Genomic DNA, 17,921 nt, shown 5'->3' on the forward strand with positions numbered 1-17,921 from the left:
GATACTTTTGCAACCTCTGAAAATAGAAGAACAATAGTAGATTTCCTGAATGTTGCTGTGAGGGATGTTGTGGATGGAAAGGTGGTTCAGTTTCTTTGTGCTTGTGGTGTACCATTCAATGCGCTTCACTCTCCCTATTGGCATGATATGATTGAGGCCATCAATGAAGCCTTAAAATGATACAAGAGCCCCAACTATGAGAAAGCTAGAACTGTGTTATTAGAAAGAGAAAAAACAAAGGTTCAAAAAGCTTTGACACGTTTTACAAATGAGTGGGCGGATTGTGGGATACTAATTGTATCAGATGGTTGGACAAATGTTAGAAACCAACCTTTGATAAATGTTCTTGGTGTTTCTGCTAGTGGTGTCGTGTTTCTTGTAAGTCATGACTCCCCCATCAATGCATCTTCCCAAAACATTGCAAATCTCCTATTGAAAACAATCAAAGATGTTGGTCCTAATAATGTGGTTCAAGTGATCAATGATAATATAGCAAATTGTAAGGGAGTAGGAAAAATCATTGAGCGTATTCATCCACACATCTTTTGCTTTGAGGGCTTGGTGCACACATTGAACCTTTTGATGCATGATATTATGAAGCATAAAGAATGTGGATGGATTAATGAGCTTTACAAGAAAGGGAAGCAACTCATTAAATATATGATAGGACATACAAGGGTAAACTACTTTTATGGGACTTACTCCAAGTTGTAGTTGCTTAAACTTTCAAAAACTAGATTGGCAAGCTGTTACCTTACCTTTAGGCGACTATTGAAGGTGAGACAAACTTTAGCTCATATGGTGACATGTGAATCATGGGATAACATGAACAATGATAGGGATGATGCTAATGTAGTCAAGGAAACTATTCTTGACAATTACTTTTTGTCATAGATAAATATGTTTTGCAATTCAACAAACCAATTTATTACATCAAGTTTGCAAATTCAAATCGACCAATAATTGGGAGGTGTATGAGCAGATGGATAGCGTGTTGGGGCAGATTAAAGACATTGATGAGCCTAGATATATCACTTTGTACAATTATATTCATGCAGAGGGAAAAATGATGGGAAATGCTAACCATTCCATCGCATATGTTCCAACACCTAAATACTATCATCCATCATGGCTTTCAACACCAACACTTGGCGAGGGGAGCAAGAGAAAACCACACCTAGATCCAAAGGTTCTATCTGATTATATGAAAGCATTGGATAAATTAGTCCCCGATGAGGAGTGTGCCATGTTACGAATACAATTGAGCAACTATACGCTTGGCACTGATCCATTTGGGACCAATCATGCAATTAAAAATCAAGAGAATTTGTCTTCTCTTGAGTAGTGGAACATGCATGGAGGTGCTCCACTTCTACAATCTTTTGTTAGGTCCCTATAGTTGTTGTTGTGCCCCATTAAGACCCACTATTGTTATTGTTGTACCCCATAGAAACACACTATTGTTATTGTTGAACCCTTGCATTATTATTGTTATGTATGCATTATTATTGTTATGTAGGTTCTAATTATATTTTGACCCTTTAGACTCCTATATATACCAAGGAGGTCTTGTCATTTGAATCATCAAGAAATTGTTCATTTATGTGATGTAAAAGGAGGTTTCCTCTTCAAAGAGGCTTATTTTCAAGTCGTTGATCTATCTTTTTTTCTCTTTTTATGATTTGGTGTTATAACATTTGGTATTAGGGATTTGGATCCTAGGGTTTTGCTGCTTCAAATAGGTCATCTTGGTATTTTCGTTATATATATATATATATATATATATTTTAATTTTTATTTTGTGAGGCTTTAGAAGTTGAAAATTTTATCACGTGGAGTCGATATCTTGGTGAACTTCGTGTAAAAAATTCAGTTCTTGGTTAGCTATATTTTTGGAGATATGGTCCAAGGAATTTAGGGTTTTTGCATGCTCTATAATTCAGTCTCAAACATGTGACCTAGGGAAAATCGTCATAATTTTCTCTTCGAGCATCGAATTTGAATTTTGTAAAAAGTTCCTGAAAGTGCATGGATTGTAGTTTCTTGGGGACGAATTTCAGGGCTGAAGGTCGAAACAGTGACACATGGCAGTTCGTACAAGTTCGCTATATTGAACTAGTCCATAATCAGGTTATCATGGAGACTTGGTATAACTTTATCTTGAAGAATCCAATTTCGTTATAACTTCTGGGGTTGGAAAGAAGACATAAAAAACTACCTCAGACGAAGTTTCAGACCTTGGGAGGCTAAAATTACAAAGATACAATAGTTTTGAGATCGAGCTCCTAAAAGTAAGAAAAAGGTGTGTATTTTTTTAAATTCATAACTTTTGTTTGAAATATCAGTTTGAAGTGATTGAAAGGGCATAATGAAGCATAGATATCAGTATTTGGTTCTAAAATGACTTGAAACAAAAAAATGGATACAAGTAAGTCGACAAAAAGCTCTAGTATAACGCATGAAGAAGGGGAAGAAATGTAACATGATATATCAAAATTACGAGACCAAGTGCAACAAATTTTGCTCTCGCAAAGAGTAACAATAAGATGGATGGTTTAAAAGGGGACATGGATGGTTTAGAAGCAAAAATAAAAAAGGACATAGAAGGTTTGAAGGATGGTTTAAAAGTAGAAATGAAAGGTTTGAAGGATGGTTTAAAAGCAGAAATGAAAGGTTTGAAGGAAGGTTTGGCAAAGTTGCTACAAGAAATGCTTCCTGATGGTGACACAGTGTTCCATGAAACTCATGATGAGAACAAAATGAATGTGAATCATTATTTTAGAGACTCTAACATTGGGTTGATGACCAACCACATTTCAAAGATTGATTTGAGGAAGTTTGATGTCAAGGATATGGTAACATGGATACTACAATGGAACAGTTCTTTGATCTACACGATGCGCAACACAAACTAAAGGTACGCATTGCATATTTATATTTAGAACCCAATCAATCTATATTGTATTAATGACTTTGTTCTCATAAAGCACTAGTCACTTGGACGAATTTTACAAAGGAATTGACAACACATTATGAGGATACAAAGAACAATACCTTCTTTAGTGAATGATAAATCTCAAACAAAAGGGTTTAGTTGGGGAGCACATTGAGGACTTCCAAAGATTGAATATCCAGGTAATTGATATTCTAGAAGGGCATCTGATTGATGTCTTCATAGGGACTTTAAAAGATAACATCCAACATGAGGTTCGTCTTTGGGTACCTAAGTCCCAACATGCCATCTGCTTTGTTGTCACTTCTTGGGAATGCTGCCTTGGCATGTTTCCCAAGCATGCACCCTCTGCACACATCATTGTGTTTTGTGCCAAGTTCTGGAACACCTATTTGTTGGAAATACTGCGAGGGGGGTGAATCAAGATTTCTTTTCAATTGTTATTTTTACCAGTTAAGATCACTTATAATTAGAACACAAAATGAACAATGATAAATAATAATTTTATTAATCAATGACGAGGACTCCAATCATCTTTACGATCAATCATGTACAATAATAATTAGGGCTCCAACCCTAGATGAAGACACCAATCTCTAATCCACCAGGCTCCAACTATACTTTGTGAAGCACCGACTTGGACTTCACGAGGCTCCAAATGTAAAAATATCTCATTTCCCACCTCGGTTTTTAGTTTCACCTTATTTCTCCAAAATAGTTAAATGCCCTTTCGCATATCCATACATTTAACAACTGAAAAATAAATTTTGCTGAAAACACAAATTCTGGAAAAATTACAGAATGCTGGAAAATGCAGAAATAAATATTAGCACATACAAACAACCATTCAACACATTTAAACACAGTGATTTTTGGTCAAGGTGACCCTGGAAAAACCCCCTACAACTCTTGGGGAAAACCAGTTCGAAAGCTCTTTCTTATTTCTGGAAAATGCTTTTACAGTGAGAGAAATATTCAGCAAAAAATCAGCAAGCAAAATTTTACAACTTATCTCGTTTTCCGTGCCTCACAACCAACTGGAAAAACTTGCAAACAGCAAAATAGAACAGAAATAAATGCTGTACGGCCTCCTCGATTTTTATGCCAAATTTCAGCCTTAAATGCTGTTGTACGACCTGCCTAGAAAAGCGTGCAAGTTGTCATAAATGCTGCTGTACGGTTTCCTCGATTTCTGTGCAGAAAAAAAACAGTATGACTGTATGGATTTCTGCCTAGAAAAGCATGCCAAGGTACAACCACTTGCTGTACGGCCTCCCTGGAAAAATGTGCTAGCAAACTTCAGACTTTTTGCTCCTTGGTTTCTGTGCTAACTTGCTGTACGACCTCCTTGGAATCTGAGCCAAAATTGCTGTACGGCCTTTCTAGAAAATCGTGCCCAAAACCTGCCTTTCACTGTGTGCTAACTCAGCTGTACGGACTTGCTGGAATGCTGCCTTGGAATGTGTGCCAAGCTGCTGCCTCTTTCTCCTCACTGTCCAGAAATCTCCCTTGCTCTCTTGCTCTCCCTCTCTCAATCTGCTCATGAAAGAATGAATGACCTTTTCCTCTTTTAATCTAACCCTAAGTGAGTTTTGGGGAATTCCTACATCCAATGGCTGAAATAGATTGAGATCTAGGGTTGAGATTAAATGTTCATTTAAATCTCACTTTCAATTTTTTTAATTCACCCCACTTTAATAAAGACCCATTTAGTCATTTATTTCCAAAGTCACTTTTCCTTTCTAATTTTACATTGACTTTATTAAAGTCACTTTAAAATTAGACTTTAGTAACTTTATCACTTAAAGTCACTTTTAAGTTAGATTTGACTTTATAAAAATTATAAAGTCACTTTAGGAGAAAAATTAAATTCTTTTGGACACTTTTCCTTAGGCCAAAGATCAAAGCTTTAAGGAACCACCTGTCCTCTGGTACCAAATTTCAACACTCCCTCTTACCGAGGAAGGTGTTCCTCACCACACCCATCTTGTCTCTGAAGTAGTCATGCTTGCCCCGTGGTAAGGCTTTGGTAAGAATATCTGCAACCTGTTCATTAGTGGGAATATACTCAAGCTTCACAATGCCCTTCTGAAAGCAGTCTCCGATGAAATGATATTTGATCCCGATATGCTCTAACCTGTCATGAAATACTGGATTCTCCGTGAGTTTAATGCAACTTTGATTATCACAGTAAATCACTGAAGGTCTCAACGGTTGACCAAATAAGCCAAACAACATCTTGCGAATCCAGATGGCCTCACAACTAGCTAGACTGGCTGCCATATACTCTGCTTCCGCTGAACTCAATGCTACTGACTGCTGCTTCTGGCTGAACCATGACATTACTGCCGAACCCAACCCAAAACAGCACCCTGAAGTGCTCTTCCTATCAGAAGCACAACCTTCCCAATTAGAATCAGTATAACTTGCCAATCTCACTCCATCCCCCTGCCTGTAGTCCAGACCATAATCCACTGTCCCCTGCAAGTACCGCAAAATGTGTTTTGCAGCCACCTAGTGAACCTTCCTAGGCTCACACATAAACTGACTCATCGTGTTGATTGCAAAACAAATATCAGGTCTAGTGTTGAACAAATACATCAAGGAACCAATCAGCTGCCTGTACAATGTGGGATCCACCAACTCGGAATCCGAAGCATGAAGCTTCTTCCAGTTGGTGATCATCGGTGTCGACATGGGTTTACAATCCTCCATGTGGAATCTGCCAAGGATGTCCCCAACATACTTCCCTTGCCCCAGGAAGAAATGGCCCTCCTCCTGCCACACCTCCAAACCCAAAAAGTAATGCATCAAGCTGATGTCCTTCATCTCAAACTCCGCCACAAGATCTCTCTTGTAGTGCTCTATGAGTCTCTCTGCACCTGTAATGACCAAGTCATCCACATACAACACCAAAATGAGAGGCTCCTCACTTACCACAATATAGTAAAGGTTCGGATCTGCCTCACTCTTTGTGAAACCCATCCCCTGCAAGTATGTATCTATCCTGGAGTACCAAGCTCTGGGAGCTTGCTTTAGGCCATAAAGGGCCTTTTTCAGTCTGCACACATGGGACTCCTTCCCATGCACCTCAAAGCCCTATGGCTGCTCAATGTACACCTCCTCCTGTATGAAGCCATTGAGAAATGCAGTCTTCACATCCATCTGGTGGATCTTCCAACCCATCTCTGCTGCTATCGATATAATGGAGCGGATCGAAGTATATCGAGCCACGGGAGCGCAGGTCTCCTCATAATCAATTCCCTCTACCTGGGAGAACCCTCTAGCCACAAACCTCGCTTTGAATTTTTCAATGCTGCCATCTGCAGCATGCTTTACCTTGTAAAGCCATCTGGAAGTAACCACGGATTTGCCCTCAGGCCTTGGCACCACCTCCCAAACATCATTCTTCATGATAGAAGAATACTCTTCCTGCATGGCCTCTCTCCAGACCTGCTGGCTAGCTGCCTCCTCATAGATAGAAGGCTCAGAGTCAAGGATGCTGGTAGCCATTGCCATATAGCTACAAAACCTCTCAGGTGGTCTACTCTCTTTGATCGGCCTCTTAGGCTCAGCAACAGATGTGGCATCTCTTAAGGTGTCCTGAAGCCACTTGGGCTTCCTCTTCCCTGATCGTACTTCTCCCATTGGAGAATGAAACTCCTCCTCCTCATCATCATCAGGAGCCTGAACTCTTGACTGTTTGTCTGCTGTCCTCCTGCCTGCACCTGAACCTGTAGAAGCTCAGGTACCGTGTGAACTGTCCATCAGTGGACTGCCTAGTGAACTGCTATGTGGACTGCTCTGCATGCTGCCCGAAGCACCACCCCTTTGGCTCGGCGAGCCACTGCTCACTGACGGACCTGACATCCTCATAGATGTACCCCCGTATCCTCCTGATCCCTGCCCACTGGATCCCTGCGACTGACTCAACTGCTGCTGAGGGTTTGGCTGATCCAGATACTATAACTCTCGTGATCTCCTAAAGGCCCTGTCCTTCTCGAACTTCACATCTCGCCTGACAATAACTTTTCTCTGTGCAGGAATGTAAATCCAAAAGGCCTTTGAGGTCTCACTGTAGCCCACAAAGATACCCTTCTTTGCGATGGGCTCTAGTTTGGTCCTCTTCTCCTTGGGTATGTAGGAGTATGTAATGCACCCAAAGATACGAAGATGATCAATATCAGGCTTCTTCCCAGAAAAAGCCTCCTCTGGAGTCATGTGCCCCAAGGCATGATGCAGACTCCTGTTCTGCAAATAAATAGCTGTGTTGCAGGCCTCTGCCCACAAGAACAATGGCAACCCCTGATCATGTAACATGGCTTTGGCAGCCCCTTCGATGGATCTGTTCTTCCTCTCTGCAACCCCGTTTTGCTGGGGGTTGTAAGGAACAGTGAACTCCCTCCTAATGCCTGCCTCCGCAAAATAGTCAACAAACTCTCCAAGGGTGTATTCTCCATCATTGTTCGACCTCAGGGACTTGATCTTCCGACCTGTCTGTGTCTCCACAAGAGCTCTAAACCCCTGAAACCGCTTGAAGACCTCACTCTTGGTCTTCAAGAAATAAATCCAGGTCCTCCTGGAGTGATCATCAATGAATAAAACATAGTACTCATATTTGCTCAAGGAAACATGAGACATCCGACCGCTCACATCGGAATGAATCAAATCAAGTATCCCAGTCGCTCTGCTGTCACTGCTGGGAAAAGGGGATTTGGCAAACTTGCCCATCGCACATCCTCTACAAGTATCAAAGTGATCAGTACTGAAATCTGGCACACCTGTAGTGATCTCCCACAAGGTCCTCAAGGCTCCATGATACATATGCCCCATCCTGCGGTGCCAAATCTCACACAGCTTAGAACTGCTAGCTCTGCTGTCGGTACTACTGCTCAATGCCAAAAGGGGCTGGAATGCAAACTTGTACACGTTTGCATGGCGTACACCTATCACTCTAGCTGAATTAGCTAGAGTGCCCCTGGGATACATCAACACCTGTCCTCCCCTGAACAATACCTCATATCCTCTGTCCTCCAAAGCTGATACGGATATGAGGTTCTTCCTCATCCCTGGCACATAAAGAACATCTGACACCTTCAAGGGAGGTTTGGACTCCCTCTGAAATGTCAGTGTCCCCACACCGACTGCTCTAACAACTCTGTCATCACCGAGTACTACCTCTATATCAGTGCCACTCTCTGAAAGCTCTGAGAAGTACTCATGGACTCTTGTCATGTGACGTGAAGCCCCACTGTCCACATACCAGATACTCGAAGATGCTCTGCTAATCAAGGGAAGAGCATGCTCCCCCTGAACCTGTGTGGCAGGTGATCCTGCATTAGAGGACTTACACGCAGTGAACTCAAACTCCCGGTCAAAACGATCTGCAAAGTCCTCAACCTCTGCTGGAGCTGCCATGCTCTGGTTCTTCCCTTTCTTCTTCTTCTTCTCTAGACAAACAACTGCATAATGTCCCATCTTTTGACAATTCCAACACTTCACCTTGGAATAGTCCTTCTGTGTGTTACCTTGTTTACCTTTACCTTTGCCTTTGCCCCCACCATTGCTTGTGGAAGCCTGCTTCTTCCCTTTGCCTTTCTTGCCCTCCTGCCAACAGTGTTACATCCTCATCCTGCTCAACTGGCTTGGCTGCCCCAAGCTAACCTTTCCTGATCTCTGTCTGAATGCAATCATCCCAAAACCTCTCCCATGTGGGAAGGGTCTCACGTGCACAAACCCCATCAGCAAAGTTCATCCATGAACGGGGGAGGCCATTCACTGCAATCCGCACTAACTCAGTGGGTGGAATGATCTCTCCAACTGCTGCCAACTCATCTCTCACATTAGTAATCTTTGTGAGATATCCAACTGCACTATCATTACCCATCTTAATGGTCTTCAGCTTCTCCTTCAGGACCATTTTCCGTTCTCATTGGTACTCTGGTAGAGATTGGACAATGCTGTCCACATCTCATGGGCATTTTTCTTTTCTCTCACATGAGGAATGCAATGGTTTTTGACTTCGTCTAGAATCAGTCTCTTACCCTTGTTGTTCTTTCTATTATAAGCAGCCAACTGAGTGGCATCAATAGGCACAACAACGGAGTTCTGTGTGGTATGCACCATAATGTCCCAGACTGCTGCCTCCTCAAAGATACTCTGCATTCTCTCCTTCCAAACGTTGTAATTGGAATGCCCATCCAACCTATCCTCCACCCTCAATCCCAATGACATCCTGCTGTCCTAAAACTGAAAAATAGCACTGCTGTAGTAAGGGTAAAACTGCTGTTTGTGAAAAATCAACTTGTTGGAATTTTCTGAGTGAAAAATCAGCAGGTTGTAATTTTCCTCCTTGCTGTCCCAAACTGCACTTCAGCACTCAAGCTCTGATACCATGTAAAAATTTCTCATTTCCCACCTCGGTTTTCAGTTTCACTTTATTTCTCCAAAATAGTTAAATGCCCTTTCCCATATCCATACATTCAACAACTGAAAAATAAATTTTGCTGAAAACACAAATTCTGGAAAAATTACAGAATGCTGGAAAATGCAGAAATAAATATCAGCACATACAAACAGCGATTCAACACATTTAAACACAGTCATTTTTGGTCAAGGTGACCCTGGAAAACCCCCTACAACTCTTGGGGAAAACCAGTTCGAAAGCTCTTTCTTATTTCTGGAAAATTCTTTTACAGTGAAAGAAATATTCAACAAAAAATCAGCAAGCAAACTTTTACAACTTATCTCGTTTTCCGTGCCTCACAACCAACTAGAAAAACTTGCAAATAGTAAAACAGAACATCAATAAATGCTGCACGACCTCCTCGATTTTTGTGCCAAATTTCAGCGTTAAATGCTGCTGTACGGCCTGCCTAGAAAAGCATGCAAGCTGCCATAAATGTTGCTGTATGATTTCCTCGATTTCTGTGCAGAAAAACAACAATGCGACTGTACGGATTTCTGCCTAGAAAAGTGTGCCAAGGTACATCCACTTGCTGTACAGCCTCGCTAGAAAAACGTGCCAACAAACTTTAGACTTTTTGCTCCTCGATTTCTGTGCTAACTTGCTGTACGACCTCCTTGGAATCTGAGCCAAAATTGTTGTATGGCCTTTCTAGAAAATCGTGCCCAAAACCTGCCTTTCATTGTGTGCTAACTCAGCTATACGGACTTGCTGGAATGCTGCCTTGGAATGTGTGCCAAGCTGCTGCCTCCTTCTCCTCGCTGTCCAGAAATCTCCCTTGCTCTCTTGCTCTCCCTCTCTCAATCTACTCATGAAAGAATGAATGACCTTTTCCTCCTTTAATCTAACCCTAAGTGAGTTTTGGGGAATCCCTAAATCCAATGGCTGAAATAGATTGAGATCTAGGGCTGAGTTTAAATGTTCATTTAAATCTCACTTTCTATTTTTTTAATTCACCCCACTTTAATAAAGACCCACTTAGTCATTTATTTCCAAAATCGCTTTTCCTTTCTAATTTTACATTGACTTGATTAAAGTCACTTTAAAATTAGACTTTAGTAACTTTATCACTTAAAGTCACTTTTAAATTAGATTTGACTTTATAAAAATTATAAAGTCACTTTAGGAGAAAAATTAAATTCTTTTGGACACTTTTCCCTAGGCCAAAGATCAAAGACTTAGGGAACCACCTGTCCTCTGGTACCAAATTTCAACACCAAACGCTAGGGATCCAACCGTATCTTCCCAAGGCTCCAACCTTGTCACTTTGAGGCACCAACCTCAAGGGCTCTAACCCTATCTCTAGTACAGGCTCCAATCTGGTCTCTTGAGGACTCCTATCCTCTAGGGCTCCAACCCTTTGCTTCGATTCTTCAAGATAAGATTAACGATTCTTCACGGCTCCCAATTTCTTCTGCAACGAGCCTTGACAATATCTTCACCTTTAGCACTTCCCTCAAACAATCTCCAAGGCACTTAGCTGTGATCAATGACAACTTTGTCTTCTTATGAAGGTGTCTCCACAACTCTTCGTGTTACCAAAACAAATTCTCCAAGGTCACCTCACCTCATGATGACATCAACAATGCATCATGGTCTCCAATAATGTCTCAGTAGGCTACTAGATGACTCTCCAAGCTATGCTCATTATCAACTCCAACTGCTTTACAAGATTCCAAGGTCAACTTCTATTATGCTTCCAATTGTCTTCAATAAACTCAAGGTGTCTTCAATAGGCAGCCCAAGTTCTGCACCAAACTTCAAGTGCTTAACAATTTCTTTCTCTAAGCCTCTTCAAAGTTTTAAGCGCTGCTTTACAATGATCCGTTTCAAGTAGCTTTACCAAAACTTCAAAGATGCTTCAAAGTGTCACAGAGGCTGCTTAAGAATATCTCCAAGACAGTTTCATCAAAGTCTTCTTCAAATGATTTGATAAGACTTCTTCAACTTACTTCTGCTTCAAGGGTCTTCAATGTCAGCTCAACGAGTACTTCAAAATGCCTTCGATAATACTTCAACAATGTTCTAGGTTCCAAGTGTTTGACTGTTTAATTCTTGAAAGTGTAACTACTATCCTTCCATAGGTGACTGGTTTCAAAATGATCACAGGTTTGAGCTGAAGGCTTCAGGGCTTGACTGTTTGAGCCTCCACATAATTATAACCGAACTTCTCCACAGTTATGTAAGTCTTCACCGAGCCTTCCACAAGTTTATTATATCATCAATCCTCCACTATTCTATCTGAGCTCGAAGGAAAGGTCATTGGTCTGTAATAAAAAATAGAGGTCTAATGTCTGCACATGTCCAAGGCATAAATGACAGTCCGAAATATCAAAGTCGTCTCAATGTGTGCTTACTATTCGAGCTTCCAAGATAACATAGTTTCAAGACACTACTCCACAGGTCTGAGCTCCTTTAACACTAGTCCAAGGCTTTAACACAGGTCCGAGGCATGTTTTGAAGCTACTCCACATTTCTGAGCCCTTATATTACTGATCCAAATTCTTGTAGGTGGTCACTGTGCTAGCTATACTCCCAACTGTGTGGGATTCGAGGTCTTCATTCAATAGATCCGAGCCGTAGTACAAACCTGCAATCATAGATTCTTGTCATAGGTCCGAGCTATCTGTCCTCTAGTCTGAGCCACAGTCCTTGTCACAGGTTACCTAAACAGATTTATCCTTGGACTCTTTCCTCCTCGACCTTTAGTTCAGGAGTTTTGAACTTCACTTACTGCATTATGCTCTGAATGATCTACACCAATTCGATGGATATGAAATGAAGGAGTACGAACCCTTATATATACAAATTTTTGATTTTAAGTGAAGGGACATGACTCTTTGGAGGGAGGTCGACTAGTATAACTGAGCTTTGGTCGGCTAGGGTAGCGAATAGGATTTATTATCTTAAAAAATCGTTCTCTTAAACTACTGGGAGTTAGAGGATGAGTGATACCTCGTTGGAAAGGGCTTGACCTCCTCTACAATCCTATGCCAATTCCACCCTTAGATAAGGTCATTTTATCATTAATAAATTAATATTTGTGAAACTGTAATCATTATTTCATTTAAGGCAACATTTAGGATTTTGTCTATGATTTTGGCATTCAAGGTAAGGCTCCTTCATTTAAGGCTTGACATTAGGATTAGGGCTTCCCTTTTTTATCTATTAGGCATTCAAGTTTATGACAACAAGAAGAGGGTCTCTTCACATATCTAGGCTAGGGCATCACATATCAAGCATTAGTTTTAGGGCTTGCATCAAGGATTGGGGCTAGGGAATTTTAAGGCATTAATGGTTGTTTAAGATAGATCATGGGCATTTAGGGCTTCATTGTTCATCATTGGATCATGCATCATTTTCATGCTTAAGGTTTTCTCCTTCATGGAAATGGATGAGGTAGATGATCAACCAACTCCCCCTGCCTGCATAAACTCCTCTAGCTCTTCTTTTTGCTCTAGACAAGAAAGATTTATGCCTTGTGATCAAGTGGAAGACATCTTCAATAATGATCCATTAGATGAGTAAAGAATCATGTTCTTCAATGGAGTTGCTCCCAAGAGATGATCTATCAAAAGATGATTGTCCATGTGTGACTCATCAAGAATTTCATAGGGCTCTTTATGGATAGCTTCTAAAAGAATGGTCAAGAATCATAAGCTCCCCCTAACAATATGCATGGTCTTCTTCTTGGCAAAATTTCATCATCAAAACTTGGAATATCATATCTGCCAAAGATGCACTCATCATATTAACGACATGAGTGGATGTCTTGAGTGTTCAAGAAACTTTCAGATCCAATTTGCTTCCTTCTCCATACTTGTGTGACTTTATTTTCTTGCTTGGTAATCATGTTTTTAGCTTGGTTAGGAACCCAAGTCAAGTTATAATCACAAGCCATATGTCCAATATAATGACATTTGAAGCATTCTATTTTGTACATAAATGAAGAAGCATGATTTCTTCTTGCATAGTTTCTTCTAGGGGATTGATGGGGACCATTATATTTGTCCTTGTGGTATGCCCTACAATCCTTTGCCATGTGGCCAAAGTTTGTACAAGAATAGCAATAACTAAAAAATGTACTTTGGTACCTGGAAGATGGAGATTGCCTTGATGTACTTGTAAAGTCATTTTGTTGTTGATTTGGGGTAGCATTGGATGTGCTCTAGGCCTCAAATTTTACAGGGAGGCTTGGGCAAATGTATTCCAAAGAACCCAAAAAGCGTTTTAGAAAATTCCACCCAAAAACAATTTTATTAAAATAATTAATATTTTTTAATAGGCCCCTAAGTCTAAACATAGGAAAATAAAAATATTAATGGGTATTAATCTAATTGTAGGTGTAATTTCTAGAAGAAGACGAGGATCAAGCTATAAAATGATCTTAGTGTTTGATTAGCTTTTAATCTAGGCCGTTGAATGTCAACGAGAAGATTATTTAAGGAAGCTTAAGGGTCATTTGGAAAACACATCGAGAGAGATCAAGAAGATCGAATTTCTCAGAGAGGGTTGCGCAACAGTTGCTAGAGGAGTGATCAAAGTGATCTTTTGTAGTGAGGGGCAAAGATAGTATTCGAAAGAAGGAAGTTTTCCTGGGCTTGAGAGTACAAGGAAAAGAGGGCAAAATGACATCCAGAGAGAGGCAGATGTTGGCCCACGCAGGCCTTAGAGGGAGATTGAATTCCTGTTGAGGAAATCGAGTTTTAGAAGCCGGGAGCTGGGGTGTGAGGCTGGGAGGCAAAAATTCGGAATTTCCAACCAGTAGAGAGTCTGAAGGAGGAGCAAGGTGATTCCCAACAGGGGTGACGCAGAGACTGAGTGAGGCTTACACAGTTCTGTGTAGGGTCCACACAGACAGTGTGAGGCTTACGCAGTTCTACGTAGAGGCCACACAGAGGGGACACAGAGGCTCTAGTCCAACGTGATAAGACTCAGATTCTTCCAGTGACAAGGTGAGAACATATCACTATTGGTTTTGTCAAGTTTCTCTCTGTATCGGATTGCTAGTTGAGCATCAAAGGAATTGTACTCAGATTACTACTGTAGAATAATAAAACCCTCAGATATGCTACACTGGTTTCCCCACATTGGGTTTTTTCGGGGACATTTGTCCAAAAATAACAGTGTTATTGTGTTGTATTTTCTTTCTTGCTCAGTCTCTTGTTTCCGCATATAAATTAATTAAGTGAAGGCTGCAATGTATGTATTTCAATATTTGTCGTAGGAAACTGCAGATAACTTGTTCAAGTAAATCTAACAAGTAGGAGAAATATCATCAGTTGCCTCAAGATGTGATTACTATAAGAGATCAACAAAGATTGAGAGCTAAGAATATGGATCCATTCCGGTTGATGGCTCTTTTTCTTCCTAGAAGAGGAAGATCTTTCAAAAATGAATTAGAAAGAATTCAATTAGAAGATTAGAGGAGTCGAGTGATTCCAGTTTAGGAATTTTCACATTGGGATTCTTTGATGATATGCATTTCCTTTTGCATCCTTGACACCATCTGCATATCTTGTTGGAGTATGGTTTCTTCCAATGTCAATTTGACTCTTCTCCTTGCTTTTGCTGGGACTGGGGGCATCAATATTTCTTCCAAGCTTCTCCACATCCTTGTTGAAGCATTAATGTTTGCATCATTCTTATTTGAGGGTTCACCTACATAACCAAGACCTGATTTATCAATAAGAGATCTTTGATGCCTTAGGATGTCATCTAGGGTTTGAGAGCTCTTTAGACTCTTGTTTAGATGATCAACTTCTTTTCTTAGGAGATTAATTTCTTCTTCCATCATCTTGCATTCTTCACCCATCTTTGCTATATGATTCTCCATTTATTCCTTCATCTTGGTTGCTTCACATGATTGGGTCTTAAGTGAGGGGATTTCTGATTTTAATTTGGTGATGGCTTCATCCTTTTCTTCTAGTTGGCATGTCATGGCATTTCTTTCTTTTTCTGCTTCATTGACTTGTCCTTCTAGGAGAGTCAAAACTTCCATTACCCTTTCAACTCCTTATGCTTGTTTCTTTGCTTCTTCTAGTTGATATTTAAGGGAGGAGACCTCTTCCTTGTATTGACCAATTTTTGCTTCAAGTATGTTCAAGTCCTCGTGTCTTTGTTCAACGTGGCTTGACAATGTGTCTTCCCTTTTCTTTGCTTTATCCAATTGATTTGTCATGGATATGGCTTCTTCATGATGCCTTTTCTTGTTTTGATGAAATTCCTCCTTAAGCTTGGTGAGCTCCTCATCTCTTTCTTGTACTTGAAGCTTAAATAGGTCAACTTCCTTCCTTATCTTGTCAAGGTCATGGTCACTATCTTGTGCTTGCTTCTTGAGATCCTTTTTCAAACAACTAATCTCTTCTAGGGCAGCTACAAGTTTTTCTGTGAGTTCTTTGAGATCATCTTCAATTTCTTCATCTTCTAGGTCCTACTTGTTCTTGATATCATCATTCTTGTTTTCAACTTTCTTTATGAGTTCTAGATTTCCTCCTTTCTTTCCGTCATCTTCATGAATATAGGTCATGATCAAAGCTCCTTTTGAGTGAAGATCTTGAAGTTTGTCCCACCTACCTTTTGCTGCTAAACATTTCTCCACTTTGGCCTTGATAGGATCTGGTATCCCACTCAAGATTGCTTTTATTGCTCTTGCACTATGCTCCTTGAACTCTCCTTCCATCGCGCTTTCAGTAATCACTAATTCCCAGACTTCAAAATCTTGAGCCTTCAAGGAATTCTTCATTCTTGACTTCCATATATCAAAGTTTCCATTAAACAATGGAGCTTTCCCAATTTGATTAGCATTTATCTTCTTCTTGATTATCTTCTACTTTCTTCCTTGGCTTTGCCATTTGTGTTCTAAGGGTCTACCTTTAAGCTGTTAGGCTTTAAGTGAAGGTACTGACTTTTGTTGATTTGAGATAGCATCGGATGTGCTTTAGGCCTCAAATTTTGCAGGGAGGCTATGCAGATGCCTTCCAAATAACCCATAAACTGTTTTGGGAAATTCCACCCAGAGACGATTTTATTAAAATAATTAATATTTTTAATGGAGTTCCTAAGTCTAAACTTAGGAAAATTAAAATATTAATGGGTGTTAATCTAATTGTGGGTGTGACTTATTGAAAAAGATGAAGATCAAGTCAAAACAATCTGAGCCTTTGATTAGGAGTTAATCTAGACCGTTGGTTGTTCAACAGAAAGATATAAGAAGGGGCTTGAGGGTCATTTGGAAAATACACCAATAGAGATCAAGAAATCGATTTTCTGAAGTGAGAAGTTTTCAGGAGGAAAATTCGATTGAGGAGATTTCTTGTAGTTGAGGGGCAGGGATAGTGTCTAGAGAGAGATTTTCTCAATCGGAGAATCATCAAAAAAGAGAGGTAGAGAGTGATCTAGTAGCCCTGACGTAGAGGCTGATGCAGGGCCATGAAGGGCCACATAGAGGCAACGCAGAGGGTGAGAGAGTTCAAGGTTTTGCCGAGGAGAGTCAGTTTCAGAAGTCGGGAGTAGGGGTGTGAGACCGGGAGGCTGAGAGCAAAGACTCCAGGGAACATATCGATCAACATACTGAGTGACGCAGAGCCTAGAGAAGTTGACGCAGAGCCTGTGTGAGGATCGCGCAGAGCAGTGTAGGGCTTGCCAGAGGCCATTCATTCAGTATCCAGATTAGCCGAGATTTTCTCAGTGATTGTGTGAGGTAATCTCCCAAATCTTTCTTCCAATATTTCTCTCTGTAACTAAATAACCTTGTGAGGTATTCAAAGATGTATTCAGAATTTGCTATTGCTTAATAATAATAAACCCTCAGAGCTGCTGCACCAGTTTTCCTACATTGGGTTTTTCCGGGGACTTTTGTCCAAAAATAATGATGTCTATTGTGTTGTATTTTCCTTCTTGCTCAGTATGTTATTTCCGCTTATAATTTAATTAAGTGAAGGCTGTAGTAGTATTTACTTTGATATTTAATGTAGAACACAGTAAATAACTTTTATGGATTAACGAGTAGGAGAGGTAACATCAGTTTGCTGCAGTAGGGATTCCAGTTTAAGAATTTTGACAGCTCTGATACCAATTGTTGGAAATATTGAGGGGGGTGAATCAATATTTTTTTCAGTTGTTTTTTTTACCAGTTAAGATCACTTATAATTAGAACACAAAATTAACAATGATAAAATAATAATTTTATTTTTCAAATCAATGACAAGGATTCCAATCCTCTTTATAATCAATCAAGTACAATGATAATTAGGGCTCCAACCCTAGATGAAGACACCAATCTCCAATCCACCAAGCTCCAACTTGTACTTTGCTAAGCACTGACTTGGACTTCACGAGGCTCGAACCTCTAGGGCTCCAATGTTATCTTCCCAAGGCTCCAACCTTGTCACTTTGAGGTACCAACCTCTAGGGCTCCAACACCTTCTCTGGTACAAGGTCCAACTTGGTCCCTTGAGGACTCCTATCCTCTAGGGCTCCAACCCTTTGCATAGATTCTTC

General features: G+C 40.4%; 1 protein-coding gene across 3 annotated transcripts in view; it reads left to right on the plus strand.

The window, feature by feature from the left end:
• The window catches only part of LOC149259359 (lysM domain receptor-like kinase 3), a 247,618-nt gene that overhangs the window by 11,208 nt on the left and 218,489 nt on the right, over positions 1-17,921 (plus strand). The window lies entirely within an intron of this gene.

Source organism: Pinus tabuliformis, chromosome 6 (genome assembly GCF_031772625.1).
Source record: "Pinus tabuliformis cultivar Carrire ecotype Pingquan chromosome 6, CPIR1, whole genome shotgun sequence".
Taxonomy (NCBI): Eukaryota; Viridiplantae; Streptophyta; class Pinopsida; order Pinales; family Pinaceae; genus Pinus; species Pinus tabuliformis.